The sequence below is a fragment of the Phyllobates terribilis genome, unplaced genomic scaffold, assembly GCF_046119375.1.
Source record: "Phyllobates terribilis strain yellow unplaced genomic scaffold, ASM4611937v1 Scaffold_414__1_contigs__length_1644244, whole genome shotgun sequence".
Taxonomy (NCBI): Eukaryota; Metazoa; Chordata; class Amphibia; order Anura; family Dendrobatidae; genus Phyllobates; species Phyllobates terribilis.
Window position 1 is genome coordinate 533,617 of NW_027363174.1, and position 17,692 is coordinate 551,308.

The 17,692-nt window shown below is 45.0% G+C and overlaps 14 non-coding genes across 14 annotated transcripts; all 14 read right to left on the bottom strand.

Moving 5' to 3' along the window:
* Nucleotides 1-367: 367 nt before the first annotated feature.
* Nucleotides 368-558, bottom strand: LOC141226591 (U2 spliceosomal RNA). Its single transcript, XR_012293718.1, has one exon. It is a non-coding gene; the product is annotated as a U2 spliceosomal RNA (small nuclear RNA).
* A 1,121-nt stretch (nt 559-1,679) lies between these two features.
* Nucleotides 1,680-1,870, bottom strand: LOC141226592 (U2 spliceosomal RNA). The gene has a single exon (XR_012293719.1). It is a non-coding gene; the product is annotated as a U2 spliceosomal RNA (small nuclear RNA).
* Nucleotides 1,871-2,991: 1,121 nt separating this feature from the next.
* LOC141226593 (U2 spliceosomal RNA) lies at nt 2,992-3,182 on the bottom strand. Its single transcript, XR_012293720.1, has one exon. It is a non-coding gene; the product is annotated as a U2 spliceosomal RNA (small nuclear RNA).
* Nucleotides 3,183-4,301: 1,119 nt separating this feature from the next.
* On the bottom strand, nt 4,302-4,492 carry LOC141226594 (U2 spliceosomal RNA). The gene has a single exon (XR_012293721.1). It is a non-coding gene; the product is annotated as a U2 spliceosomal RNA (small nuclear RNA).
* Nucleotides 4,493-5,611: 1,119 nt separating this feature from the next.
* LOC141226595 (U2 spliceosomal RNA) lies at nt 5,612-5,802 on the bottom strand. The gene has a single exon (XR_012293722.1). It is a non-coding gene; the product is annotated as a U2 spliceosomal RNA (small nuclear RNA).
* Nucleotides 5,803-6,921: 1,119 nt separating this feature from the next.
* LOC141226596 (U2 spliceosomal RNA) lies at nt 6,922-7,112 on the bottom strand. The gene has a single exon (XR_012293723.1). It is a non-coding gene; the product is annotated as a U2 spliceosomal RNA (small nuclear RNA).
* Nucleotides 7,113-8,232: 1,120 nt separating this feature from the next.
* LOC141226597 (U2 spliceosomal RNA) lies at nt 8,233-8,423 on the bottom strand. Its single transcript, XR_012293724.1, has one exon. It is a non-coding gene; the product is annotated as a U2 spliceosomal RNA (small nuclear RNA).
* Nucleotides 8,424-9,546: 1,123 nt separating this feature from the next.
* LOC141226599 (U2 spliceosomal RNA) lies at nt 9,547-9,737 on the bottom strand. Its single transcript, XR_012293726.1, has one exon. It is a non-coding gene; the product is annotated as a U2 spliceosomal RNA (small nuclear RNA).
* Nucleotides 9,738-10,858: 1,121 nt separating this feature from the next.
* LOC141226600 (U2 spliceosomal RNA) lies at nt 10,859-11,049 on the bottom strand. Its single transcript, XR_012293727.1, has one exon. It is a non-coding gene; the product is annotated as a U2 spliceosomal RNA (small nuclear RNA).
* A 1,120-nt stretch (nt 11,050-12,169) lies between these two features.
* On the bottom strand, nt 12,170-12,360 carry LOC141226601 (U2 spliceosomal RNA). The gene has a single exon (XR_012293728.1). It is a non-coding gene; the product is annotated as a U2 spliceosomal RNA (small nuclear RNA).
* A 1,120-nt stretch (nt 12,361-13,480) lies between these two features.
* LOC141226602 (U2 spliceosomal RNA) lies at nt 13,481-13,671 on the bottom strand. Its single transcript, XR_012293729.1, has one exon. It is a non-coding gene; the product is annotated as a U2 spliceosomal RNA (small nuclear RNA).
* A 1,120-nt stretch (nt 13,672-14,791) lies between these two features.
* On the bottom strand, nt 14,792-14,982 carry LOC141226603 (U2 spliceosomal RNA). Its single transcript, XR_012293730.1, has one exon. It is a non-coding gene; the product is annotated as a U2 spliceosomal RNA (small nuclear RNA).
* Nucleotides 14,983-16,107: 1,125 nt separating this feature from the next.
* Nucleotides 16,108-16,298, bottom strand: LOC141226178 (U2 spliceosomal RNA). The gene has a single exon (XR_012293404.1). It is a non-coding gene; the product is annotated as a U2 spliceosomal RNA (small nuclear RNA).
* A 1,122-nt stretch (nt 16,299-17,420) lies between these two features.
* Nucleotides 17,421-17,611, bottom strand: LOC141226179 (U2 spliceosomal RNA). Its single transcript, XR_012293405.1, has one exon. It is a non-coding gene; the product is annotated as a U2 spliceosomal RNA (small nuclear RNA).
* Between the last annotated feature and the right edge of the window lie 81 nt (nt 17,612-17,692).

The following is a 17,692-nucleotide window of genomic DNA, read 5'->3' on the forward strand; positions in this document are numbered from 1 at the left end:
GATGGTGTGTGTGCAACAATATACTGAAAGGTCAATTATATTGTGCAGCTTATCTCACCACCTGTAGTTATTTAGGTGAAAGCTCCAAAATGCTTGCCTAATATGTCTGTTTATCCAAAAGGAAGTATAGAGGGAGAGCTAGATAGATAGCATTGCATTACATTACATTACATGGCAATGCAATGCACAGTTGCTGAAGTTGAACCAAAATGAGCTTGTCATCTGGCTTCTGCAACTTTTAACATGAAAAATCCAATGAGGAGAAGAAAAGCAAAGCCAAAGAGTCCATCCCAAAATCCGACAAACAAGCAAAATGAACAAAAAGCATTGAATTCAATTCTTTCTGATTTTAGAAACTGCATTAAAGAAGGGGTGCACCGGTCCTGGAGATACTGCAATACCAGGTCAATGCGTGGAGTGGACAGAGCAAGCTCTTTTTCCATCTCCCTGTTCTAAAAATCCATTTAATATATGGTCCCCAGATAGGGGACGTATCAGATATTAAACTGATAAGAACAGATACTACACTTGATCTTAGCCAAAAGGCCGAGAAGCGATAACCAGAATTGGTTTCCGACTACGGTGCCACCCAAGGATTCTGAAAAGTCCATTTGTGGAGATGGCCACCTGGACTCCCGTTAAGAAGACATGCTGTCAACCTCTAGATCCCTCACATGCCTGCACTTTTCGGCTTGCTGCTGCTGCAATCCACGCGTTTTAGATCTGCATAACTCCACCTCTTTTAGCACAGTACCCTCAACCCCCGGCTGTCCCCACCCGCCTCAACACCGTTGGAAGGGAGGAGAACCAATTAAGGCGGGGGGGGGGGTGGAACGAGCAGCTGTCTACCCTTAGCAGGAGGGTTGCTGATTAATTACCTCTCCTGCTGCTGCTGCTGCTGGCTGTCCAGCAGCAGACTGAAGGTGGCTGCTGCTGTGCGCAGGTATATAAAGGCTCAGAGCCTATTATGACACGCGCAGCCAGCGTTCCATTGCCACATTCCGTCTACTGCAGGCGGGATACCTGGATGGCTGAATGTCACTGAGAAGCTCACAGAGACCGCCATAAGCAACAGTTTAAAAGAATGCCACAGACTAATCAACCAAACTTTTTGGGTTGGTTTCTCTTTTATAGTCTGCAGGCATTAAATGAAAGAAGTCAGTGTTCCAGCAGAGGGAGACAACGTTTCAGAAAAGGCATTGTAGCAAACCAAAAAAGAAATTTTAAGCGCAGCAGAGTAACCAGCTCACATACCTGTTAGCTCAGGTGAGTTTAAAAGGCTGCTGTTGATAACAAGGGCATTTGCTAAATAGATGGTGTGTGTGCAACAATATACTGAAAGGTCAATTATATTGTGCAGCTTATCTCACCACCTGTAGTTATTTAGGTGAAAGCTCCAAAATGCTTGCCTAATATGTCTGTTTATCCAAAAGGAAGTATAGAGGGAGAGCTAGATAGATAGCATTGCATTACATTACATTACATGGCAATGCAATGCACAGTTGCTGAAGTTGAACCAAAATGAGCTTGTCATCTGGCTTCTGCAACTTTTAACATGAAAAATCCAATGAGGAGAAGAAAAGCAAAGCCAAAGAGTCCATCCCAAAATCCGACAAACAAGCAAAATGAACAAAAAGCATTGAATTCAATTCTTTCTGATTTTAGAAACTGCATTAAAGAAGGGGTGCACCGGTCCTGGAGATACTGCAATACCAGGTCAATGCGTGGAGTGGACAGAGCAAGCTCTTTTTCCATCTCCCTGTTCTAAAAATCCATTTAATATATGGTCCCCAGATAGGGGACGTATCAGATATTAAACTGATAAGAACAGATACTACACTTGATCTTAGCCAAAAGGCCGAGAAGCGATAACCAGAATTGGTTTCCGACTACGGTGCCACCCAAGGATTCTGAAAAGTCCATTTGTGGAGATGGCCACCTGGACTCCCGTTAAGAAGACATGCTGTCAACCTCTAGATCCCTCACATGCCTGCACTTTTCGGCTTGCTGCTGCTGCAATCCACGCGTTTTAGATCTGCATAACTCCACCTCTTTTAGCACAGTACCCTCAACCCCCGGCTGTCCCCACCCGCCTCAACACCGTTGGAAGGGAGGAGAACCAATTAAGGCGGGGGGGGGGGTGGAACGAGCAGCTGTCTACCCTTAGCAGGAGGGTTGCTGATTAATTACCTCTCCTGCTGCTGCTGCTGCTGGCTGTCCAGCAGCAGACTGAAGGTGGCTGCTGCTGTGCGCAGGTATATAAAGGCTCAGAGCCTATTATGACACGCGCAGCCAGCGTTCCATTGCCACATTCCGTCTACTGCAGGCGGGATACCTGGATGGCTGAATGTCACTGAGAAGCTCACAGAGACCGCCATAAGCAACAGTTTAAAAGAATGCCACAGACTAATCAACCAAACTTTTTGGGTTGGTTTCTCTTTTATAGTCTGCAGGCATTAAATGAAAGAAGTCAGTGTTCCAGCAGAGGGAGACAACGTTTCAGAAAAGGCATTGTAGCAAACCAAAAAAGAAATTTTAAGCGCAGCAGAGTAACCAGCTCACATACCTGTTAGCTCAGGTGAGTTTAAAAGGCTGCTGTTGATAACAAGGGCATTTGCTAAATAGATGGTGTGTGTGCAACAATATACTGAAAGGTCAATTATATTGTGCAGCTTATCTCACCACCTGTAGTTATTTAGGTGAAAGCTCCAAAATGCTTGCCTAATATGTCTGTTTATCCAAAAGGAAGTATAGAGGGAGAGCTAGATAGATAGCATTGCATTACATTACATTACATGGCAATGCAATGCACAGTTGCTGAAGTTGAACCAAAATGAGCTTGTCATCTGGCTTCTGCAACTTTTAACATGAAAAATCCAATGAGGAGAAGAAAAGCAAAGCCAAAGAGTCCATCCCAAAATCCGACAAACAAGCAAAATGAACAAAAAGCATTGAATTCAATTCTTTCTGATTTTAGAAACTGCATTAAAGAAGGGGTGCACCGGTCCTGGAGATACTGCAATACCAGGTCAATGCGTGGAGTGGACAGAGCAAGCTCTTTTTCCATCTCCCTGTTCTAAAAATCCATTTAATATATGGTCCCCAGATAGGGGACGTATCAGATATTAAACTGATAAGAACAGATACTACACTTGATCTTAGCCAAAAGGCCGAGAAGCGATAACCAGAATTGGTTTCCGACTACGGTGCCACCCAAGGATTCTGAAAAGTCCATTTGTGGAGATGGCCACCTGGACTCCCGTTAAGAAGACATGCTGTCAACCTCTAGATCCCTCACATGCCTGCACTTTTCGGCTTGCTGCTGCTGCAATCCACGCGTTTTAGATCTGCATAATTCCACCTCTTTTAGCACAGTACCCTCAACCCCCGGCTGTTCCCACCCGCCTCAACACCGTTGGAAGGGAGGAGAACCAATTAAGGCGGGGGGGGGTGGAACGAGCAGCTGTCTACCCTTAGCAGGAGGGTTGCTGATTAATTACCTCTCCTGCTGCTGCTGCTGCTGGCTGTCCAGCAGCAGACTGAAGGTGGCTGCTGCTGTGCGCAGGTATATAAAGGCTCAGAGCCTATTATGACACGCGCAGCCAGCGTTCCATTGCCACATTCCGTCTACTGCAGGCGGGATACCTGGATGGCTGAATGTCACTGAGAAGCTCACAGAGACCGCCATAAGCAACAGTTTAAAAGAATGCCACAGACTAATCAACCAAACTTTTTGGGTTGGTTTCTCTTTTATAGTCTGCAGGCATTAAATGAAAGAAGTCAGTGTTCCAGCAGAGGGAGACAACGTTTCAGAAAAGGCATTGTATCAAACCAAAAAAGAAATTTTAAGCGCAGCAGAGTAACCAGCTCACATACCTGTTAGCTCAGGTGAGTTTAAAAGGCTGCTGTTGATAACAAGGGCATTTGCTAAATAGATGGTGTGTGTGCAACAATATACTGAAAGGTCAATTATATTGTGCAGCTTATCTCACCACCTGTAGTTATTTAGGTGAAAGCTCCAAAATGCTTGCCTAATATGTCTGTTTATCCAAAAGGAAGTATAGAGGGAGAGCTAGATAGATAGCATTGCATTACATTACATTACATGGCAATGCAATGCACAGTTGCTGAAGTTGAACCAAAATGAGCTTGTCATCTGGCTTCTGCAACTTTTAACATGAAAAATCCAATGAGGAGAAGAAAAGCAAAGCCAAAGAGTCCATCCCAAAATCCGACAAACAAGCAAAATGAACAAAAAGCATTGAATTCAATTCTTTCTGATTTTAGAAACTGCATTAAAGAAGGGGTGCACCGGTCCTGGAGATACTGCAATACCAGGTCAATGCGTGGAGTGGACAGAGCAAGCTCTTTTTCCATCTCCCTGTTCTAAAAATCCATTTAATATATGGTCCCCAGATAGGGGACGTATCAGATATTAAACTGATAAGAACAGATACTACACTTGATCTTAGCCAAAAGGCCGAGAAGCGATAACCAGAATTGGTTTCCGACTACGGTGCCACCCAAGGATTCTGAAAAGTCCATTTGTGTAGATGGCCACCTGGACTCCCGTTAAGAAGACATGCTGTCAACCTCTAGATCCCTCACATGCCTGCACTTTTCGGCTTGCTGCTGCTGCAATCCACGCGTTTTAGATCTGCATAACTCCACCTCTTTTAGCACAGTACCCTCAACCCCCGGCTGTTCCCACCCGCCTCAACACCGTTGGAAGGGAGGAGAACCAATTAAGGCGGGGGGGGGTGGAACGAGCAGCAGTCTACCCTTAGCAGGAGGGTTGCTGATTAATTACCTCTCCTGCTGCTGCTGCTGCTGGCTGTCCAGCAGCAGACTGAAGGTGGCTGCTGCTGTGCGCAGGTATATAAAGGCTCAGAGCCTATTATGACACGCGCAGCCAGCGTTCCATTGCCACATTCCGTCTTCTGCAGGCGGGATACCTGGATGGCTGAATGTCACTGAGAAGCTCACAGAGACCGCCATAAGCAACAGTTTAAAAGAATGCCACAGACTAATCAACCAAACTTTTTGGGTTGGTTTCTCTTTTATAGTCTGCAGGCATTAAATGAAAGAAGTCAGCGTTCCAGCAGAGGGAGACAACGTTTCAGAAAAGGCATTGTAGCAAACCAAAAAAGAAATTTTAAGCGCAGCAGAGTAACCAGCTCACATACCTGTTAGCTCAGGTGAGTTTAAAAGGCTGCTGTTGATAACAAGGGCATTTGCTAAATAGATGGTGTGTGTGCAACAATATACTGAAAGGTCAATTATATTGTGCAGCTTATCTCACCACCTGTAGTTATTTAGGTGAAAGCTCCAAAATGCTTGCCTAATATGTCTGTTTATCCAAAAGGAAGTATAGAGGGAGAGCTAGATAGATAGCATTGCATTACATTACATTACATGGCAATGCAATGCACAGTTGCTGAAGTTGAACCAAAATGAGCTTGTCATCTGGCTTCTGCAACTTTTAACATGAAAAATCCAATGAGGAGAAGAAAAGCAAAGCCAAAGAGTCCATCCCAAAATCCGACAAACAAGCAAAATGAACAAAAAGCATTGAATTCAATTCTTTCTGATTTTAGAAACTGCATTAAAGAAGGGGTGCACCGGTCCTGGAGATACTGCAATACCAGGTCAATGCGTGGAGTGGACAGAGCAAGCTCTTTTTCCATCTCCCTGTTCTAAAAATCCATTTAATATATGGTCCCCAGATAGGGGACGTATCAGATATTAAACTGATAAGAACAGATACTACACTTGATCTTAGCCAAAAGGCCGAGAAGCGATGACCAGAATTGTTTCCGACTACGGTGCCACCCAAGGATTCTGAAAAGTCCATTTGTGGAGATGGCCACCAGGACTCCCGTTAAGAAGACATGCTGTCAACCTCTAGATCCCTCACATGCCTGCACTTTTCGGCTTGCTGCTGCTGCAATCCACGCGTTTTAGATCTGCATAACTCCACCTCTTTTAGCACAGTACCCTCAACCCCCGGCTGTTCCCACCCGCCTCAACACCGTTGGAAGGGAGGAGAACCAATTAAGGCGGGGGGGGGGGGGTGGAACGAGCAGCTGTCTACCCTTAGCAGGAGGGTTGCTGATTAATTACCTCTCCTGCTGCTGCTGCTGGCTGTCCAGCAGCAGACTGAAGGTGGCTGCTGCTGTGCGCAGGTATATAAAGGCTCAGAGCCTATTATGACACGCGCAGCCAGCGTTCCATTGCCACATTCCGTCTACTGCAGGCGGGATACCTGGATGGCTGAATGTCACTGAGAAGCTCACAGAGACCGCCATAAGCAACAGTTTAAAAGAATGCCACAGACTAATCAACCAAACTTTTTGGGTTGGTTTCTCTTTTATAGTCTGCAGGCATTAAATGAAAGAAGTCAGTGTTCCAGCAGAGGGAGACAACGTTTCAGAAAAGGCATTGTAGCAAACCAAAAAAGGAATTTTAAGCGCAGCAGAGTAACCAGCTCACATACCTGTTAGCTCAGGTGAGTTTAAAAGGCTGCTGTTGATAACAAGGGCATTTGCTAAATAGATGGTGTGTGTGCAACAATATACTGAAAGGTCAATTATATTGTGCAGCTTATCTCACCACCTGTAGTTATTTAGGTGAAAGCTCCAAAATGCTTGCCTAATATGTCTGTTTATCCAAAAGGAAGTATAGAGGGAGAGCTAGATAGATAGCATTGCATCACATTACATTACATGGCAATGCAATGCACAGTTGCTGAAGTTGAACCAAAATGAGCTTGTCATCTGGCTTCTGCAACTTTTAACATGAAAAATCCAATGAGGAGAAGAAAAGCAAAGCCAAAGAGTCCATCCCAAAATCCGACAAACAAGCAAAATGAACAAAAAGCATTGAATTCAATTCTTTCTGATTTTAGAAACTGCATTAAAGAAGGGGTGCACCGGTCCTGGAGATACTGCAATACCAGGTCAATGCGTGGAGTGGACAGAGCAAGCTCTTTTTCCATCTCCCTGTTCTAAAAATCCATTTAATATATGGTCCCCAGATAGGGGACGTATCAGATATTAAACTGATAAGAACAGATACTACACTTGATCTTAGCCAAAAGGCCGAGAAGCGATAACCAGAATTGGTTTCCGACTACGGTGCCACCCAAGGATTCTGAAAAGTCCATTTGTGGAGATGGCCACCTGGACTCCCGTTAAGAAGACATGCTGTCAACCTCTAGATCCCTCACATGCCTGCACTTTTCGGCTTGCTGCTGCTGCAATCCACGCGTTTTAGATCTGCATAACTCCACCTCTTTTAGCACAGTACCCTCAACCCCCGGCTGTTCCCACCCGCCTCAACACCGTTGGAAGGGAGGAGAACCAATTAAGGCGGGGGGGGGGTGGAACGAGCAGCTGTCTACCCTTAGCAGGAGGGTTGCTGATTAATTACCTCTCCTGCTGCTGCTGCTGCTGGCTGTCCAGCAGCAGACTGAAGGTGGCTGCTGCTGTGCGCAGGTATATAAAGGCTCAGAGCCTATTATGACACGCGCAGCCAGCGTTCCATTGCCACATTCCGTCTACTGCAGGCGGGATACCTGGATGGCTGAATGTCACTGAGAAGCTCACAGAGACCGCCATAAGCAACAGTTTAAAAGAATGCCACAGACTAATCAACCAAACTTTTTGGGTTGGTTTCTCTTTTATAGTCTGCAGGCATTAAATGAAAGAAGTCAGTGTTCCAGCAGAGGGAGACAACGTTTCAGAAAAGGCATTGTAGCAAACCAAAAAAGAAATTTTAAGCGCAGCAGAGTAACCAGCTCACATACCTGTTAGCTCAGGTGAGTTTAAAAGGCTGCTGTTGATAACAAGGGCATTTGCTAAATAGATGGTGTGTGTGCAACAATATACTGAAAGGTCAATTATATTGTGCAGCTTATCTCACCACCTGTAGTTATTTAGGTGAAAGCTCCAAAATGCTTGCCTAATATGTCTGTTTATCCAAAAGGAAGTATAGAGGGAGAGCTAGATAGATAGCATTGCATTACATTACATTACATGGCAATGCAATGCACAGTTGCTGAAGTTGAACCAAAATGAGCTTGTCATCTGGCTTCTGCAACTTTTAACATGAAAAATCCAATGAGGAGAAGAAAAGCAAAGCCAAAGAGTCCATCCCAAAATCCGACAAACAAGCAAAATGAACAAAAAGCATTGAATTCAATTCTTTCTGATTTTAGAAACTGCATTAAAGAAGGGGTGCACCGGTCCTGGAGATACTGCAATACCAGGTCAATGCGTGGAGTGGACAGAGCAAGCTCTTTTTCCATCTCCCTGTTCTAAAAATCCATTTAATATATGGTCCCCAGATAGGGGACGTATCAGATATTAAACTGATAAGAACAGATACTACACTTGATCTTAGCCAAAAGGCCGAGAAGCGATAACCAGAATTGGTTTCCGACTACGGTGCCACCCAAGGATTCTGAAAAGTCCATTTGTGGAGATGGCCACCTGGACTCCCGTTAAGAAGACATGCTGTCAACCTCTAGATCCCTCACATGCCTGCACTTTTCGGCTTGCTGCTGCTGCAATCCACGCGTTTTAGATCTGCATAACTCCACCTCTTTTAGCACAGTACCCTCAACCCCCGGCTGTTCCCACCCGCCTCAACACCGTTGGAAGGGAGGAGAACCAATTAAGGCGGGGGGGGGGGGGTGGAACGAGCAGCTGTCTACCCTTAGCAGGAGGGTTGCTGATTAATTACCTCTCCTGCTGCTGCTGCTGCTGGCTGTCCAGCAGCAGACTGAAGGTGGCTGCTGCTGTGCGCAGGTATATAAAGGCTCAGAGCCTATTATGACACGCGCAGCCAGCGTTCCATTGCCACATTCCGTCTACTGCAGGCGGGATACCTGGATGGCTGAATGTCACTGAGAAGCTCACAGAGACCGCCATAAGCAACAGTTTAAAAGAATGCCACAGACTAATCAACCAAACTTTTTGGGTTGGTTTCTCTTTTATAGTCTGCAGGCATTAAATGAAAGAAGTCAGTGTTCCAGCAGAGGGAGACAACGTTTCAGAAAAGGCATTGTAGCAAACCAAAAAAGAAATTTTAAGCGCAGCAGAGTAACCAGCTCACATACCTGTTAGCTCAGGTGAGTTTAAAAGGCTGCTGTTGATAACAAGGGCATTTGCTAAATAGATGGTGTGTGTGCAACAATATACTGAAAGGTCAATTATATTGTGCAGCTTATCTCACCACCTGTAGTTATTTAGGTGAAAGCTCCAAAATGCTTGCCTAATATGTCTGTTTATCCAAAAGGAAGTATAGAGGGAGAGCTAGATAGATAGCATTGCATTACATTACATTACATGGCAATGCAATGCACAGTTGCTGAAGTTGAACCAAAATGAGCTTGTCATCTGGCTTCTGCAACTTTTAACATGAAAAATCCAATGAGGAGAAGAAAAGCAAAGCCAAAGAGTCCATCCCAAAATCCGACAAACAAGCAAAATGAACAAAAAGCATTGAATTCAATTCTTTCTGATTTTAGAAACTGCATTAAAGAAGGGGTGCACCGGTCCTGGAGATACTGCAATACCAGGTCAATGCGTGGAGTGGACAGAGCAAGCTCTTTTTCCATCTCCCTGTTCTAAAAATCCATTTAATATATGGTCCCCAGATAGGGGACGTATCAGATATTAAACTGATAAGAACAGATACTACACTTGATCTTAGCCAAAAGGCCGAGAAGCGATAACCAGAATTGGTTTCCGACTACGGTGCCACCCAAGGATTCTGAAAAGTCCATTTGTGGAGATGGCCACCTGGACTCCCGTTAAGAAGACATGCTGTCAACCTCTAGATCCCTCACATGCCTGCACTTTTCGGCTTGCTGCTGCTGCAATCCACGCGTTTTAGATCTGCATAACTCCACCTCTTTTAGCACAGTACCCTCAACCCCCGGCTGTTCCCACCCGCCTCAACACCATTGGAAGGGAGGAGAACCAATTAAGGCGGGGGGGGGGGTGGAACGAGCAGCTGTCTACCCTTAGCAGGAGGGTTGCTGATTAATTACCTCTCCTGCTGCTGCTGCTGCTGGCTGTCCAGCAGCAGACTGAAGGTGGCTGCTGCTGTGCGCAGGTATATAAAGGCTCAGAGCCTATTATGACACGCGCAGCCAGCGTTCCATTGCCACATTCCGTCTACTGCAGGCGGGATACCTGGATGGCTGAATGTCACTGAGAAGCTCACAGAGACCGCCATAAGCAACAGTTTAAAAGAATGCCACAGACTAATCAACCAAACTTTTTGGGTTGGTTTCTCTTTTATAGTCTGCAGGCATTAAATGAAAGAAGTCAGTGTTCCAGCAGAGGGAGACAACGTTTCAGAAAAGGCATTGTAGCAAACCAAAAAAGAAATTTTAAGCGCAGCAGAGTAACCAGCTCACATACCTGTTAGCTCAGGTGAGTTTAAAAGGCTGCTGTTGATAACAAGGGCATTTGCTAAATAGATGGTGTGTGTGCAACAATATACTGAAAGGTCAATTATATTGTGCAGCTTATCTCACCACCTGTAGTTATTTAGGTGAAAGCTCCAAAATGCTTGCCTAATATGTCTGTTTATCCAAAAGGAAGTATAGAGGGAGAGCTAGATAGATAGCATTGCATTACATTACATTACATGGCAATGCAATGCACAGTTGCTGAAGTTGAACCAAAATGAGCTTGTCATCTGGCTTCTGCAACTTTTAACATGAAAAATCCAATGAGGAGAAGAAAAGCAAAGCCAAAGAGTCCATCCCAAAATCCGACAAACAAGCAAAATGAACAAAAAGCATTGAATTCAATTCTTTCTGATTTTAGAAACTGCATTAAAGAAGGGGTGCACCGGTCCTGGAGATACTGCAATACCAGGTCAATGCGTGGAGTGGACAGAGCAAGCTCTTTTTCCATCTCCCTGTTCTAAAAATCCATTTAATATATGGTCCCCAGATAGGGGACGTATCAGATATTAAACTGATAAGAACAGATACTACACTTGATCTTAGCCAAAAGGCCGAGAAGCGATAACCAGAATTGGTTTCCGACTACGGTGCCACCCAAGGATTCTGAAAAGTCCATTTGTGGAGATGGCCACCTGGACTCCCGTTAAGAAGACATGCTGTCAACCTCTAGATCCCTCACATGCCTGCACTTTTCGGCTTGCTGCTGCTGCAATCCACGCGTTTTAGATCTGCATAACTCCACCTCTTTTAGCACAGTACCCTCAACCCCCGGCTGTTCCCACCCGCCTCAACACCGTTGGAAGGGAGGAGAACCAATTAAGGCGGGGGGGGGGTGGAACGAGCAGCTGTCTACCCTTAGCAGGAGGGTTGCTGATTAATTACCTCTCCTGCTGCTGCTGCTGCTGGCTGTCCAGCAGCAGACTGAAGGTGGCTGCTGCTGTGCGCAGGTATATAAAGGCTCAGAGCCTATTATGACACACGCAGCCAGCGTTCCATTGCCACATTCCGTCTACTGCAGGCGGGATACCTGGATGGCTGAATGTCACTGAGAAGCTCACAGAGACCGCCATAAGCAACAGTTTAAAAGAATGCCACAGACTAATCAACCAAACTTTTTGGGTTGGTTTCTCTTTTATAGTCTGCAGGCATTAAATGAAAGAAGTCAGTGTTCCAGCAGAGGGAGACAACGTTTCAGAAAAGGCATTGTAGCAAACCAAAAAAGAAATTTTAAGCGCAGCAGAGTAACCAGCTCACATACCTGTTAGCTCAGGTGAGTTTAAAAGGCTGCTGTTGATAACAAGGGCATTTGCTAAATAGATGGTGTGTGTGCAACAATATACTGAAAGGTCAATTATATTGTGCAGCTTATCTCACCACCTGTAGTTATTTAGGTGAAAGCTCCAAAATGCTTGCCTAATATGTCTGTTTATCCAAAAGGAAGTATAGAGGGAGAGCTAGATAGATAGCATTGCATTACATTACATTACATGGCAATGCAATGCACAGTTGCTGAAGTTGAACCAAAATGAGCTTGTCATCTGGCTTCTGCAACTTTTAACATGAAAAATCCAATGAGGAGAAGAAAAGCAAAGCCAAAGAGTCCATCCCAAAATCCGACAAACAAGCAAAATGAACAAAAAGCATTGAATTCAATTCTTTCTGATTTTAGAAACTGCATTAAAGAAGGGGTGCACCGGTCCTGGAGATACTGCAATACCAGGTCAATGCGTGGAGTGGACAGAGCAAGCTCTTTTTCCATCTCCCTGTTCTAAAAATCCATTTAATATATGGTCCCCAGATAGGGGACGTATCAGATATTAAACTGATAAGAACAGATACTACACTTGATCTTAGCCAAAAGGCCGAGAAGCGATAACCAGAATTGGTTTCCGACTACGGTGCCACCCAAGGATTCTGAAAAGTCCATTTGTGGAGATGGCCACCTGGACTCCCGTTAAGAAGACATGCTGTCAAACTCTAGATCCCTCACATGCCTGCACTTTTCGGCTTGCTGCTGCTGCAATCCACGCGTTTTAGATCTGCATAACTCCACCTCTTTTAGCACAGTACCCTCAACCCCCGGCTGTTCCCACCCGCCTCAACACCGTTGGAAGGGAGGAGAACCAATTAAGGCGGGGGGGGGGTGGAACGAGCAGCTGTCTACCCTTAGCAGGAGGGTTGCTGATTAATTACCTCTCCTGCTGCTGCTGCTGCTTGCTGTCCAGCAGCAGACTGAAGGTGGCTGCTGCTGTGCGCAGGTATATAAAGGCTCAGAGCCTATTATGACACGCGCAGCCAGCGTTCCATTGCCACATTCCGTCTACTGCAGGCGGGATACCTGGATGGCTGAATGTCACTGAGAAGCTCACAGAGACCGCCATAAGCAACAGTTTAAAAAAATGCCACAGACTAATCAACCAAACTTTTTGGGTTGGTTTCTCTTTTATAGTCTGCAGGCATTAAATGAAAGAAGTCAGTGTTCCAGCAGAGGGAGACAACGTTTCAGAAAAGGCATTGTAGCAAACCAAAAAAGAAATTTTAAGCGCAGCAGAGTAACCAGCTCACATACCTGTTAGCTCAGGTGAGTTTAAAAGGCTGCTGTTGATAACAAGGGCATTTGCTAAATAGATGGTGTGTGTGCAACAATATACTGAAAGGTCAATTATATTGTGCAGCTTATCTCACCACCTGTAGTTATTTAGGTGAAAGCTCCAAAATGCTTGCCTAATGTGTCTGTTTATCCAAAAGGAAGTATAGAGGGAGAGCTAGATAGATAGCATTGCATTACATTACATTACATGGCAATGCAATGCACAGTTGCTGAAGTTGAACCAAAATGAGCTTGTCATCTGGCTTCTGCAACTTTTAACATGAAAAATCCAATGAGGAGAAGAAAAGCAAAGCCAAAGAGTCCATCCCAAAATCCGACAAACAAGCAAAATGAACAAAAAGCATTGAATTCAATTCTTTCTGATTTTAGAAACTGCATTAAAGAAGGGGTGCACCGGTCCTGGAGATACTGCAATACCAGGTCAATGCGTGGAGTGGACAGAGCAAGCTCTTTTTCCATCTCCCTGTTCTAAAAATCCATTTAATATATGGTCCCCAGATAGGGGACGTATCAGATATTAAACTGATAAGAACAGATACTACACTTGATCTTAGCCAAAAGGCCGAGAAGCGATAACCAGAATTGGTTTCCGACTACGGTGCCACCCAAGGATTCTGAAAAGTCCATTTGTGGAGATGGCCACCTGGACTCCCGTTAAGAAGACATGCTGTCAACCTCTAGATCCCTCACATGCCTGCACTTTTCGGCTTGCTGCTGTTGCAATCCACGCGTTTTAGATCTGCATAACTCCACCTCTTTTAGCACAGTACCCTCAACCCCCGGCTGTTCCCACCCGCCTCAACACCGTTGGAAGGGAGGAGAACCAATTAAGGCGGGGGGGGGGTGGAACGAGCAGCTGTCTACCCTTAGCAGGAGGGTTGCTGATTAATTACCTCTCCTGCTGCTGCTGCTGCTGGCTGTCCAGCAGCAGACTGAAGGTGGCTGCTGCTGTGCGCAGGTATATAAAGGCTCAGAGCCTATTATGACACGCGCAGCCAGCGTTCCATTGCCACATTCCGTCTACTGCAGGCGGGATACCTGGATGGCTGAATGTCACTGAGAAGCTCACAGAGACCGCCATAAGCAACAGTTTAAAAAAATGCCACAGACTAATCAACCAAACTTTTTGGGTTGGTTTCTCTTTTATAGTCTGCAGGCATTAAATGAAAGAAGTCAGTGTTCCAGCAGAGGGAGACAACGTTTCAGAAAAGGCATTGTAGCAAACCAAAAAAGAAATTTTAAGCGCAGCAGAGTAACCAGCTCACATACCTGTTAGCTCAGGTGAGTTTAAAAGGCTGCTGTTGATAACAAGGGCATTTGCTAAATAGATGGTGTGTGTGCAACAATATACTGAAAGGTCAATTATATTGTGCAGCTTATCTCACCACCTGTAGTTATTTAGGTGAAAGCTCCAAAATGCTTGCCTAATGTGTCTGTTTATCCAAAAGGAAGTATAGAGGGAGAGCTAGATAGATAGCATTGCATTACATTACATTACATGGCAATGCAATGCACAGTTGCTGAAGTTGAACCAAAATGAGCTTGTCATCTGGCTTCTGCAACTTTTAACATGAAAAATCCAATGAGGAGAAGAAAAGCAAAGCCAAAGAGTCCATCCCAAAATCCGACAAACAAGCAAAATGAACAAAAAGCATTGAATTCAATTCTTTCTGATTTTAGAAACTGCATTAAAGAAGGGGTGCACCGGTCCTGGAGATACTGCAATACCAGGTCAATGCGTGGAGTGGACAGAGCAAGCTCTTTTTCCATCTCCCTGTTCTAAAAATCCATTTAATATATGGTCCCCAGATAGGGGACGTATCAGATATTAAACTGATAAGAACAGATACTACACTTGATCTTAGCCAAAAGGCCGAGAAGCGATAACCAGAATTGGTTTCCGACTACGGTGCCACCCAAGGATTCTGAAAAGTCCATTTGTGGAGATGGCCACCTGGACTCCCGTTAAGAAGACATGCTGTCAACCTCTAGATCCCTCACATGCCTGCACTTTTCGGCTTGCTGCTGCTGCAATCCACGCGTTTTAGATCTGCATAACTCCACCTCTTTTAGCACAGTACCCTCAACCCCCGGCTGTTCCCACCCGCCTCAACACCGTTGGAAGGGAGGAGAACCAATTAAGGCGGGGGGGGGGGGGGGTGGAACGAGCAGCTGTCTACCCTTAGCAGGAGGGTTGCTGATTAATTACCTCTCCTGCTGCTGCTGCTGCTGGCTGTCCAGCAGCAGACTGAAGGTGGCTGCTGCTGTGCGCAGGTATATAAAGGCTCAGAGCCTATTATGACACGCGCAGCCAGCGTTCCATTGCCACATTCCGTCTACTGCAGGCGGGATACCTGGATGGCTGAATGTCACTGAGAAGCTCACAGAGACCGCCATAAGCAACAGTTTAAAAGAATGCCACAGACTAATCAACCAAACTTTTTGGGTTGGTTTCTCTTTTATAGTCTGCAGGCATTAAATGAAAGAAGTCAGTGTTCCAGCAGAGGGAGACAACGTTTCAGAAAAGGCATTGTAGCAAACCAAAAAAGAAATTTTAAGCGCAGCAGAGTAACCAGCTCACATACCTGTTAGCTCAGGTGAGTTTAAAAGGCTGCTGTTGATAACAAGGGCATTTGCTAAATAGATGGTGTGTGTGCAACAATATACTGAAAGGTCAATTATATTGTGCAGCTTATCTCACCACCTGTAGTTATTTAGGTGAAAGCTCCAAAATGCTTGCCTAATATGTCTGTTTATCCAAAAGGAAGTATAGAGGGAGAGCTAGATAGATAGCATTGCATTACATTACATTACATGGCAATGCAATGCACAGTTGCTGAAGTTGAACCAAAATGAGCTTGTCATCTGGCTTCTGCAACTTTTAACATGAAAAATCCAATGAGGAGAAGAAAAGCAAAGCCAAAGAGTCCATCCCAAAATCCGACAAACAAGCAAAATGAACAAAAAGCATTGAATTCAATTCTTTCTGATTTTAGAAACTGCATTAAAGAAGGGGTGCACCGGTCCTGGAGATACTGCAATACCAGGTCAATGCGTGGAGTGGACAGAGCAAGCTCTTTTTCCATCTCCCTGTTCTAAAAATCCATTTAATATATGGTCCCCAGATAGGGGACGTACCAGATATTAAACTGATAAGAACAGATATTACACTTGATCTTAGCCAAAAGGCCGAGAAGCGATAACCAGAATTGGTTTCCGACTACGGTGCCACCCAAGGATTCTGAAAAGTCCATTTGTGGAGATGGCCACCTGGACTCCCGTTAAGAAGACATGCTGTCAACCTCTAGATCCCTCACATGCCTGCACTTTTCGGCTTGCTGCTGCTGCAATCCACGCGTTTTAGATCTGCATAACTCCACCTCTTTTAGCACAGTACCCTCAACCCCCGGCTGTTCCCACCCGCCTCAACACCGTTGGAAGGGAGGAGAACCAATTAAGGCGGGGGGGGGGGGTGGAACGAGCAGCTGTCTACCCTTAGCAGGAGGGTTGCTGATTAATTACCTCTCCTGCTGCTGCTGCTGCTGGCTGTCCAGCAGCAGACTGAAGGTGGCTGCTGCTGTGCGCAGGTATATAAAGGCTCAGAGCCTATTATGACACGCGCAGCCAGCGTTCCATTGCCACATTCCGTCTACTGCAGGCGGGATACCTGGATGGCTGAATGTCACTGAGAAGCTCACAGAGACCGCCATAAGCAACAGTTTAAAAGAATGCCACAGACTAATCAACCAAACTTTTTGGGTTGGTTTCTCTTTTATAGTCTGCAGGCATTAAATGAAAGAAGTCAGTGTTCCAGCAGAGGGAGACAACGTTTCAGAAAAGGCATTGTAGCAAACCAAAAAAGAAATTTTAAGCGCAGCAGAGTAACCAGCTCACATACCTGTTAGCTCAGGTGAGTTTAAAAGGCTGCTGTTGATAACAAGGGCATTTGCTAAATAGATGGTGTGTGTGCAACAATATACTGAAAGGTCAATTATATTGTGCAGCTTATCTCACCACCTGTAGTTATTTAGGTGAAAGCTCCAAAATGCTTGCCTAATATGTCTGTTTATCCAAAAGGAAGTATAGAGGGAGAGCTAGATAGATAGCATTGCATTAGATTACATTACATGGCAATGCAATGCACAGTTGCTGAAGTTGAACCAAAATGAGCTTGTCATCTGGCTTCTGCAACTTTTAACATGAAAAATCCAATGAGGAGAAGAAAAGCAAAGCCAAAGAGTCCATCCCAAAATCCGACAAACAAGCAAAATGAACAAAAAGCATTGAATTCAATTCTTTCTGATTTTAGAAACTGCATTAAAGAAGGGGTGCACCGGTCCTGGAGATACTGCAATACCAGGTCAATGCGTGGAGTGGACAGAGCAAGCTCTTTTTCCATCTCCCTGTTCTAAAAATCCATTTAATATATGGTCCCCAGATAGGGGACGTACCAGATATTAAACTGATAAGAACAGATAATACACTTGATCTTAGCCAAAAGGCCGAGAAGCGATAACCAGAATTGGTTTCCGACTACGGTGCCACCCAAGGATTCTGAAAAGTCCATTTGTGGAGATGGCCACCTGGACTCCCGT